This window comes from Myotis myotis, unplaced genomic scaffold, assembly GCF_014108235.1.
Source record: "Myotis myotis isolate mMyoMyo1 unplaced genomic scaffold, mMyoMyo1.p scaffold_m19_p_3, whole genome shotgun sequence".
NCBI classification, from domain to species: domain Eukaryota; kingdom Metazoa; phylum Chordata; class Mammalia; order Chiroptera; family Vespertilionidae; genus Myotis; species Myotis myotis.
In genome coordinates, this window is record NW_023416335.1 from 15,912,710 (window position 1) to 15,924,927 (window position 12,218).

A 12,218-nucleotide genomic window follows, 5' to 3' on the forward strand; every position below is an offset into this window, starting at 1 on the left:
AAACGAAGTAGCTACATGCAAAAAAAAACACATGAAACTAGATCACTATCTTATATTATACACAAAGATGAATTCAAAATGGATTAAAGACTTAAAGGCCTGAAACTATAGAACTTCTAGTGGGTAGTATGCCAAGTGAAATAAATCAGACAGAGAAAGGCAAATACTGTATGATTTCATTTATATGTGGAATCTAAAAAGCAAAACAAGCAAACAAAACTCATAGATACAAAGAACAGATTGGTGGTTATCAGAGGGGAAGGGGGTTGGGAATGAGAAAAATGGGTAAAGGGGGTCAATTGTATGGTGACAGATGGTAACTAGACTTAATTATGGTGATCACTTCGCAGTGTATACAAAGATTAAATGATTATCTTTTACAGCTAAAACTAATATAATGTCATAGACATTATATATGTCATATACACTATATATAATAATTTTACCTCAATAAAATAAAACAAAAATAAAAAGTTTCTAGCATTTTCTTCATATAGTAAATGACGTAGAAAAAAAAATCTCTTGAGTAGTTATGTAATTGAAAGGCAAATATGCACCCAATTCCCCAGGGAACGAATAGAGTGGTAACTTTTCTATGACTTAAAAATGGCTGCATCTCCCAATACCCTTTTGATGTGAAAAATGTACACATTTACTGTAGAACTAGGGAGGCCTTGACCAACTCTGGATCGATATAGAACTTCTCTGATGGAGGGAGATGATCCCCACTGGGATATGCTGGCAGAAGAGCGCCCTGAAGGCTCCCCAAGGATCAGCACTTATAGAGGAAGGGAAAGTGTGTTGACAATGGCCAACATCAGCACTTAGCCTGGGCCGAGTGTGAAAGCTCTTCCCAAACCAGCCACTACAGTATGGGTAGTCCATGGTGCTGTGTAATCTTAAGAGCACAAGCATAAAACACAAAACTAGAGAAAAAAGACTCTTTTCTCTTGAAGAATGTAAGGCCTCTGTAAGAAGCCAGATTATGTCTGTCACAGACGTAAGCAAGGGTGCAGAGGTAATGCTGTTTCAGAGGTAAAATGGAGTGGAAGGAGTAGCACTGGCCATGACAGATGCATGGGCTATAGAAAAGAACAGCCCAATAGTAGACTGTTCACTTGGTTCTTTCACCACATGGCCTTTTCAAAGCAAAACTGGCCCCTTTGTACTTACTAAGTCCCTGAAATTCTTGGACAAATCACAGTTGGGGAGGTGGTCAGATTTAGCAAAAAACAAATGAAAAGATACAGGATGCCCCATTAAATTTGAATTTCAGATAAATAAATAGTTTTTCAGTGCAAGTATGTTCTATGTAATATTTATCTGAGATTCAAATTTAACTGGGTATATTATATTTTTATCTGTCAACCCTATCTCCAAGGTAAAGATGACAGAATTTCTGGATAATTTTATCAGATGAGGTCTTAAACAAGGTTCATACCTGTTAATAAGCCAAGGTAGACTATAAATAGTATTTTCTCTGTAATCTAATGGTATCTGTGCCTACCACTATTGTAGCACTTAACACTGTATTGCAATCTCTAATTTTCTTATGTGTCCCCCAATTTTCTGTGAGCTATTTGAGGGAGGGCACTGTGTTTTCCCCAGGTCTGTATTCCTGAAACTCAACACGATACCTGATAGTCCTATTTGTTAAATGCTAAGTGAATACTTCAGTAAATTAATTCCAGTTTCAATGAACTCGGACAAATTGTCATTCTATCCAGCAGAGGGAAGCTGTGCACACAGTAGTATACAGAGCAATCCGTTCGACAGGGTGGAGCAAGCCAGCCTTCTGAACTTGAAAAATTCTATACCTCCAGCTCTCTAATTGCAGTAGTGTGGGCCACTCCCAACCCGCCCCATGCCTGTGCCATTGCATGCAGAATCAAGGTCAGTCGGCCTGTGGGAAAGGCTCATATATTCTGCACAATTGTTATTGTTCTATTGACAAGCTCAATTACAATCACAATCTGTGCTCTTGTCTTTAGAAATGCGGAACTCCCTTACTTGAAAACATTTGAGAAAAAATCTATATAGGCAATCTCCTTTTTAAAAACATGAGTAGTTTGACACATTTATACAGAATTCTAAATACCCTAGATGTTGCCATCATCCTTTAACATATTATATTTCATGTAATGATTAAAAAAAATTATTTTCATTTGGCTTAACATACTAAGCTGCCTATCAGAGAAAAAATAGAAGTAATTGTGCTAAAAAATGGTGTTATCCTAGTATTTCTATTATAGTTTTATGTAGTATGCAGGAACAGAAGTATGATTATTCTTGTTTTTCCTTTAGGAAAAAGACATACCCACTGAGATGTGGTGGGCGTTGGCCACTGTGGGGTGGTGGAACAGGTGAGTGGGGGTGCCGGTCTCTGTCATTCAGTAACCAGCCTCTGGTGGTTACTGAAAATTATTTGCTCCTGTGGCTGCTGTCCCACCCAGCACTCACACTTGCTGCCGGCACCATCAGCGGGTACAAGAGGTAGCTGCCAACCCCGATTGCCCCTCAGGGATTCTCCACCTCCCCCTGCTCCTGAGGGGCAAACGGGGCAGCAGCCACCGCTTGCACCAGCTGCTGGCGATGGCGCCAATCTCCACACAGTCAGTGGGTGCGAATGGGACTGGTGCTGTCAGATTGTGGGAGCGGTGGTGCCGGCAGACAGGGGGCCAGGTGGGGGCGTGGAGGATGGGCCAAGACCCACCCTGGTGCCCACCGCAGCCTCGTGGCCCACAGTTCCTTTCAAGGTGCACGAATTTGTGCACTGAGCCCCTAGTCAAGTAATAATATAAAAAATTAGTCAGCCAAGTTAGAAGACTAAATTATTTTCCTATTCTTACTACAGAAAATGGTAGTACAACATTTACATCATACAAAGAGGCATTCAGAGGGAATGAAGCCTAAACACAGAGGAAAAGATATATTAGAAGTGTGTAAGATAGTTGTTAAAATGCTATTTTATTTGATATTGTGATGTCATTGCATTTGTTTAAATATGTATTTTGTTATCTTTTCTTATTCATATCTACTTTTGAATTAATATTTTTTATTCTTTTCCTTAAACATGGGCTCTCAAAACTATACAAGATTCAGGACCTCAAATCCAGGATATGATTCTGGAAATATAAATTGTTATCATAATAATAGAGAAGTAAAATTGAAGTTTAGAGAGTTTATCAACTTACCTCAAGTCACAGGGCATGCAGGGTTCAAATCAGACCTGTGTGTTGAGAAGCCAGAGAATGAGGGGCCACAAGCCACCCACATGGGGCAGCAATAGCTCCTGCCTCTCTCAGATCCACTTTGGGGAAGTGAAGCCCACGGAGTGGCTTTGATTGAAGGTGCAGTTTCAGAATACCCACACTACATAAGACTTATTCAAAGATTCCCAACAGGGGGAGGGGACAGGAGGTTGCACAATGAGGGAAGGGCAGCCCTCTGTTTCAGCTCAGGATTAGAACAGGCGATAACAAGGTAGTGAGAAAGCATTACTTATGAGGTGTTTTGGGGGGAGGGTAACTCTAAGTTATTTTAAAAGTGCCCCTGGCCCAGGCCGGTGTGTTGTTTAGAGCGCTGATGTGAATCGAAGGGTCATGGGTTCAATTCCTGGTCAGGGTCATGCACCTGGGTTGCAGGTTCATCCCCAGCCCAGTTAGGTTGCATGTGTCTCTATCACATCAGTTTCTCTCTCTCTCTCTCTCTCTCTCTCTCTCTCTCTCTCTCTTTCTCTCTCTCTTTCTCTCTCTCTCTCCATAGAAAAAGTACATGAAAATTCCAGAGCCTCACATTGTAAACCCTCAATAAATATTTTTGAATTAATCAATGAATAAATAAATCACAGTGTAATTTGTAATAGAAAAAAGGGATAAAAACTAAACATCATTAATAAAGATATAGAAAAATATACTACACTAGAGGCCTGGTGCATGAAATTCATGAAGGGGGTGTCCTTCAGCCCAGCCTACACCCTCTCACAATCCGGATCCCTCTTGCAATCCAGGACCACTGACTCCTAATCACTCACCTGCCTGCTTGCCTGCCTTATCATCCCTAACTGCTTACCTGCCTGCCTGATCACCCCTAAGCACTCGCCTGCCTGCCTGATCACCCCTAACTGCTCACTTGCCTGCCTGATCACCCCTAACTGCTTGCCTGCCTGCCTGATCACACCTAACTTCTCTGCCTGCCTGCCTGATTGCCCCTAACCATCTCTGCCTCAGCCCCCGCTGCCGCGGCTTCGTCCGGAAGGTCATCCAGAAGGATTTCTGGAAGGTTGTTCGGCTCTCTGGTCTAATTAGAATATTACACTTTTATTAATATAGATTAACTAGTGGCTCCGTGCACAAAAATTTGTGCCCTCAGGGGGGTCCCTCAGCCTGGCCTGTTCCCTTTCGCAGTCTGGGACCCCTTGGGGGATGTCCACCTGCTGGCCAGCATCAAGTCCCCCTGTGCCAGAAGACCCAGAGTCAAGTCCCCACCCACTTGCGTGTGCCCCCTGGACACAGCACTCAGCCTCATGGAGGGGCTGACAGGCCCGGACATTGCAGCAGTGGCGGCGGTAGAGCGGCGAGGCTGGATCAGCCCGCCGGAGCGGTGACAGGCCTGGACACTTCAGTGGCGAGGCTGAGGGGACTGGGCACTGCCATCTTGTGGCTATGGGCTCTGCCATCTTTGTGACAGAGTGACGGGAGTGGCGGTTAATTTGCATATCACTCTTTTATTAGATAGGCTATTGTGTAATACTGTATGATCATGAGGGAAAAAATAATCAGATCTTTTTATACTCATACTGAAGGATGTTTGTAACATTTTTTTTTTTTGCCTCCAAATAAAGAGAATAATGGACTTGCATGTACCCATTATCCAGATTCAACAATTATAAACATTCTGCAGTTCTCATTTCATTTCCCTTCCTCTATTTTGTGTGTGTATTCATCATCCCAAGTCAAGTTTCCTTCCATCACCATCTATCCCCCCTATACCCTCTTCTACTCCTTCCACCTCCCTTTCCCTCTGGTAATCACCATACTAATGTCTGTGTCTATGAATTTTGTTTTTTTTCCTTAATCCCTTCACCTTTTTTACCCAGCCCCCCAACCCTCCTCCCCTCTGACAGTTGTCAGTCTGGTCTCTATATATGAGTGTTTCTATTTTGCTTGTTAGTTTATTTTGTTCATTAGATTCTTTATCTGACTGGCTTATTTCACTTAGCATAATGCTCTCCAAGGTCATCCATGCTGTCACAAAAGGTAAGATTTTCTTCTTTTGTACAGCTGAGTAATATTCTATTGTGTAAATGTACAAGCCAGGAAGAGAGACCTTAATAAAAAAAAACCATCTTGCCTTGATCTTAGACTTTTAATTTTCAGAACTGTGAAAAGATAAATTTCTGTCGTTTAAGCTATCCAGTCTGTGGTATTCTGTTATAACAGCCAGACAGCCTAATACAATGCCCTAGCATCTTTCTTTAAGATTATTTATATTCAATCAAGATCTCCTGTTGTCTTTTTTCAAGGAATGCTTTCAACCTTCCAGTTTCATCTCTATCTTTTCTTCTCAATCTTGTTCTCTCTCAGCCATTTATTATCATTTTTGTATTACTAACCTTTATTAAAATATAGTCTTCTGCTCTTTAGATAAGAAACTGAGGAAAATATAGTACAACATGACTTTGTTTTTTGAAAAGACCAGTTAAAAAATACACTCTGGCTTAGAACCAAATTGTCAAACTACTTTAGTTTTCATACACATTCTTATTATCTTCTTTATACTCTCTATATCAACTTTATTCATTTGAATCCATTTGAGAAATGGTGACTCTCCTTATCAGCCTATCAAGGTTACCATTTCTATTCAAGCAGAGTTGTTATTTTTTGTAAACCTCATAAGAATTCTTTTTATCACCATAACAACAGCAAAATGGTAATTATAGGAGGTAAAAGATGTGTTACTCTTATTGTGGTAGACATCTCATAGTATATATGTTTATCATGTCATTATATTGTACACCTTAAACTTACACAATGCTATCTCAAATATATCTCAATTAAGCTGAAAACATTTTTAAATTGTCTTAAATATCATTGTTTTAAAACCTAGAATGATCTCTGATAGGTATAGATTAATAGATGGTTTTAAAATTAATTTTATTTGTGTACACACTAAACCCGAAAATTATCATAGGTTGGCAATAAATCCAAGTTAACAGAAAAAAGATCCAAATGAATGGGACTCTGAATGTTATACATAAAATGCTATATTATATGTCGGGTAATTATTTCTTTTTTAAAAGCTTTTCTAAAGTTGATTTTTAGAGATAGAGAAAAGGAGAGGGAGAGAGAGAAACATTGATGTGTGAACCATACATTGATCAGCTGCCTCCTGTATGCCCCCTACCAGGGATTGAACCCACAACCTGGGCATGTGCACTGACTTGATGAACTGGCAACCTTTTGGATGCCCAACCAACTGAGCCACACTGGCCAGGGCTGTCAGGTAATCATTTCTTAATCATTCTATATAATAAAAGCCTAATATGCAAATTGACTGAATGGCAGAATGACAGCGGAACAACTGGTCACTATGACATGCACTGACCACCAGGGGGCAGACACTCAATGCAGGAGCTGGTCCCAGCCCACAGGCCAGCGAACAGGTGGTGTCAGGCCAGCCAAGGTGGATGCCAGTGGGGGCCCCCCAATTGCCCTGTCGGTTGCTCCACAGAGGGAGGCAACCGGTGGCAGCAGCAGGGGGCAGGGGGCGGGGCCGGTGAGTGGGTGGCACCAGGCCAGTCAAGGTGGGTGCCAGCGGGGGGCCCCCAGTCACCCTGCCGGTCACTCCGCAGATCGGCCCTAATTGCCATCCAGGCTTAGGGACCCTACCTGTGCACAAATTTCATGCACCAGGCCTCTAGTAATAAATAAGACACTTAGACTCTGAGTTTGTTTTCTTGTCTGTTAAAGAAGGTATCCACTGTTATGTGTTTTTCCCTCAGAGGTGTGGTTTGTGGATTCCTTTGAGTTCTAACATTCTTTCAGTCATCTGTCATAATTCATAATCTGAGCTGCATGGCATGCTGGGACATTCTAACCAGCAGGATCAGGGAGGCAGGGCCTGAAAGTGGCAGTGTTGAGGAGAAACCAGCAGAGGCATTAACTCCCCCTAGAAACACATTGTGCAGTCATAATCAGTCCATGGGCATGTAGCAATCTTCAGGTGACTTTAGGTCAGCAGTACTCTCCAGGAAGAGAATCTTGATTCTGAGGGCAATGGGCACAGTACCAGGTGCCGGATTTCTGGAGAGCAGTGATTCTCAATATCAGGTGGGTTTCCAGGATCATAACCCAGGGAGGACTCAGAGTAGTCATTGCAAGGAGTACCAAGAGTCCCAGAGGAGGTGGGTGAAACAAACTTGGTGAAGGGCATTTAGGTTATAGTTTACCAAACTGGGGTTCAGGTCTAAGTTTTGTTTCCAGTGGCGAAGCTGCATGGGGACAGAGAACCCAAGTAGACAAATCAGACAGAATGGCTGTACCTGGAAGTGGTGAATATGTATGAATGTATCTGTTTGTTTGCTGGTGTGAAGATTACAGGCAGGCTGCTGCTCAGTGCTCACACACCTATCCAGGACTCTCTTCACCTTTGATATATCAATTACAGATACTACCCAACTTATGATGGGGTTACAACCCAGTAAACCCATTGTAAATGGAAAATATTGTTAAGTCAAAAATGCATTTGACATTACACTGTAGAGTATCTGCAGTTTCCCTCAAGATCAAGTGGATGACTGGGGGCTGTGGCTCACTGTCACTGTCCAGCATCATAAGAGAGTATCTACTGCACATTGCCAGCCCAGGAAAAGATCAAAATTCGAAATTCATAGTATAGTTTCTACTGAACGCATATTGCTTTCCCACCATTGTTAGTTGGGATCTCCATTCACTGTTGGGGAGAGTTTATTTCCTGCCGGATTAGGTTTTCATGGGTTTGAGAAATGGACAGGGCTGAGCTGGCAAAGAGCAGGACATGAGCAAGCAGCGGCTGACATTTGGCAGGTGGAAGAGGGAGCCATTTCAGAGACTGAATGTTCTGTGCCAGTCTCAGCTTATTGATAGTGATGCTATTGGCTAGAAACCCCCAGGGCACTCTCCTGGGTCAAGGCGAGCCCCCACAGACATTTCCCTTTTGTCTTGTTTGGTTTTTTTTTTTGTTAATCCTCACCCCAGGATATTTTTTCCATTGATTTTTAGGGAGAGTAGAAAAGAGTGGGAAAGACAGCGAGAAACATTGATGTGAGAAAAACACATCAATTAGTTGCCTTCTGCACAAGCTGGTGCCATAGCTGCACCTTTAAGAGCGTTTTTGAGATGACTTCAACACTTCATCAGGCAAGCTGCACCTGGGTGATGCCAACTGTAATATGACCACTTGATCTTGTGGTGAGGGGCCCATGCTGTGCCTTCTTTGCTCTTAATTGGTCCATTTGTTATGTAAAGCGAGGCTTTGCTGTGCAGGGCCCCGAGATATTGTGAGCAAGAACTCAGGCTCAGAAAATATGTTGATCCTAGTCAAGATCAAGCACTGTCCCTTACCAGGTGTAAGAGATTCCATGTAATCAACTTGCCACTATGGAGCTAATTGGCCTCCTTGGGGGAAAGTACCAGAAGCAATGGTGAATTAGGGGGACAGTGAGAGAAGTGGTCTACTTGTGTATAGGCAAGAAGGGTGTGGTGTGTGTTGTCTGAAGAGAATGTACAAAGAATAATAAAAATGCCTACACGTCAGCTCATTGTTGTTTTTTTCTTAACACTGTACAGTGGTAATTCTAAACAATGTTGGTATTAAACTATTCATGCTGGGGTGGACTGCTCCCACTACCTCTACCCTCAACTTGGTATCTCCCAACAGTATGGGCCCAACAGTCCATGATATCCTTACTCCAGATTATTTCTCTCTTCACACAAATGGATGACCAGGTGCTCTACCTGAAACTTCAGCCCACTAAGAGGATTTCCCCTCACCACTCTTTTTCAAGAACACTCCTTCATGGGGCTGTAGTGCAGCCCATTTCATCTGTGGCTCACTCTAATGAGTTGACCCACCCATGAACCATTCCAACCCTGCCGAACTTTACAATAATTAACTTCACCTTGTCTTTGCCAACTGCCTCTACGATTCCAGAATTCTATTACTCCCATTGTCATTAAGAACAGTTCCACACAGCATCTGAAACCAGTGGCCCTGGGTATTTGAGTGTCTCAACTGAGTGTCTCAAGAGTTCTGTGTCTTCATCACTAGTTCATTCCTTATCACGTAGGTAAAGGAGCATCCTTTGGGCCCTCACAAAAAACAGAGTAGGTCCTTGAGCCTCAGAGTAATTCTCACATGGTCTTATCTCTGAGCCTTTAAAATACCATTCTTAACACTCTGCCAAGGTGTTTCTGGCATCTCCACTTCTTTAAATGTGGGTCATTTCCCCATCCCCCACAAACTTCTAAAAGCCATTTCAACAACACATTAGTTCTGGTTTCATTAGCAAGCCATTAAATCCTGACTGACCGGCTAGTGATCTTATATTAAGGAACTCTTCCTTTTCCAGATTAGTATACTATCCCCAACATCGGTCCAGCACCCTCAATATCCACCACTAGAAACGTTAGCTAATTCCTGCAGCTCCTTCAGTGAATACCTTTTCTCTCTCTGTGGCAAGTCAGCACTTCCTTAATCAGGCCACAGTGAGACTTGTCTCTTGTTGTTGGTCTAGTGGCCAGGAGGGGCGAGGCATATACTGTCTTGAGAAGTACAAGGCATTTGTCTTAATTGAGGTCTTATGTAGTCTCCAGGTGAGGGGTGGGCTGTTATCCTAGCCAGCAGCATAGACCACTTCTGCAGACCCAGAGGCTTCAAAGTTCTCAAGTGCATCTACCTAGATGTCACTATTCCAAGTTTCAGGTTCACACTCTTTTCCCCTACAAGGCCCTGACTTCGTTCTAAGAGACTGGATGAGGCTGCAAATTCGGCCTTCTCTGAAGTTCTGCTAGTCTTACAATTAGGTTCTGGTCTGGTCTCTAGCATGCTATGTCCTCTGGTTTCTGGAATCCAAAGTGTTTTTAAGTGATGCTAAGAAGGCCTTCTGACTTTCACACCTGAGTCTCTTCAGTGCATCAGTGATGCCCAGAAACAACCAATTTCACAGTCCTTACAATTACCATTTCCTTCTTACTTCTCAAACAACAGAGAGATTACACAAGCCACTGCCTCTCCTCCCACTCTGTCCTATCCAGATTCGCCATAGGTGAAAGTCTTAGTGAATGCAATTCTACAGTGTGACAAGGGCTGTCAGTATTTACTTACCCCAGTGAAGAAGTCCTGGTTGCCATCTGACTGGCAAGTGACCCAACTCTAGAACTTGTTTTTTAGAGTCAGCTTCCTAGGTCCTTTCAGAACCAACTCTTAGGCTCAGTTCCTCCAAAGCAGCCACTGAGACAAGGATTTGAGAACAAGTGATTTAATAATGAGATGCCTCCAGGAGATGTGAAGATGGGGAAACAGAATGGAAGGGGAAGAAGTGAAGCAAAAGTGTGCAAAGTCTCAGTTTCAGCAAGTTCCTGTCAGGCCCTCTGGATTGTAGTTATCTTTGAAGTTAGACCCACTCTAGACAAGGGAGATGGGTTTTCTTACACTCAAGCAACCCCCACCACCACCAAGGAGAGGCAAAGTTCTAAGCACACCTGTATTCCTGCAAGTATGGCTTTGGCTCTGGTAGCCCTTGGGAAGTGCTCTCAAGTGAGTCACTGGGTGGACTGTTAAAAGAAAAAACACAGAATTGGGGGGATGGCCCTTAGAAATGATAAAAGGAGCCTGAAGGAATATGGGTGGAGGCCCCCAAATGTCCACTACAGTGATAAAAGAGGTATAGTGATATATCTATCAGCTATTCTGAGGGACTTTACTTGGGTAGTTGGACCTCTGGCTGAGTGGGGTGAGCCATATGGACAACAGCAGGTGGAGCCAGTAGGTCTTTGGCATTGTGTCTATTAGATTGTGTGTGTGCGTGTGTAGCGTGTGTGTGTGTGTGTGTGTGTGTGTGTGTGTGTGTGTGGTTTATGACTCCTCAGTGTTTGCAGGCTTCTTCTGGTCACATGCTTGTATTCTTTATTATTTAATTGCCATCATGTTTAATGTGCCCACATTCTAATATTAGAGATATAAAAGAAGGGTGTAGCTATTCCTGTCTTTTGCTTCACTGTGGATAAATATTCACACCATGTCTATTCATAGAAACACAGGCAAATAGAATCCTGGATATAGATTTGAGAATTAATGAGCACCCATCCAGTTTAAGGTCTGACTTACAGGCACCTTAGATGGCTGCACATATAACCATAGCTTTAAAAAATGTTCATCTCTTAGAAATGATCCAGAATGAGAATTTTCAGGAACAGAGCAAGGTTAACTATAAGTGACATTGTTTATTCAGCAAATGCATGCTGTACACATTATACACCAGGCATTTTGTTAGGGGAGAGACATACAATGATGAATAAAACACAGTCCTTCTTTTTGAATGTATAAATTAGTAGAAAGAGAACACCAATACAGTGGGGCCTTGACTTACGAGTGTCCTAACGAGTTTTTTGAGATAACAGCTGTCTCTCTGCCGATTTTTTGCATTGAGTTGATAGAGTAATTTGAGTTAACGAGCTCCTTAACGAGCTCGGTCTCAGAATGAATTAAACTCGTAAGTCAAGGCCCCACTGCATATAGTTACATAATATGAACACATACCTATACAATACATATCTGTGCTGGATGCAAAAACAGATATATACAGGTTAAAAAGAGGTATAGAATAAGACTGCTAAAAGATGTACTGCTTCAACCTTGAGAATACTTAGTAAAACTGTGATTAAAAATTACAGACACCAAAGCCCACAGAGTCACTGATTTTTTCCCCTACTAGAGATGTGGTGGGAGTGTTATGTTGCATCTGCTTCTGACAGCCTCCTAAGGCTTGATTAGGATGTGGAGGAGAAGATAGCTTAAGCATAGTGCATAATAAGTGATTGTTAACTCTTGAAGGAGCTATTGCCATCACCACCAACCTATATTTATTTGTTCCACTATGAAAGATGCTCTGTGTGTGTGTGTTGGGGGGGGGGGGGGCAGGTGGGGAGCTTAAAGGGTACCTTCTTTACAAAGACTTT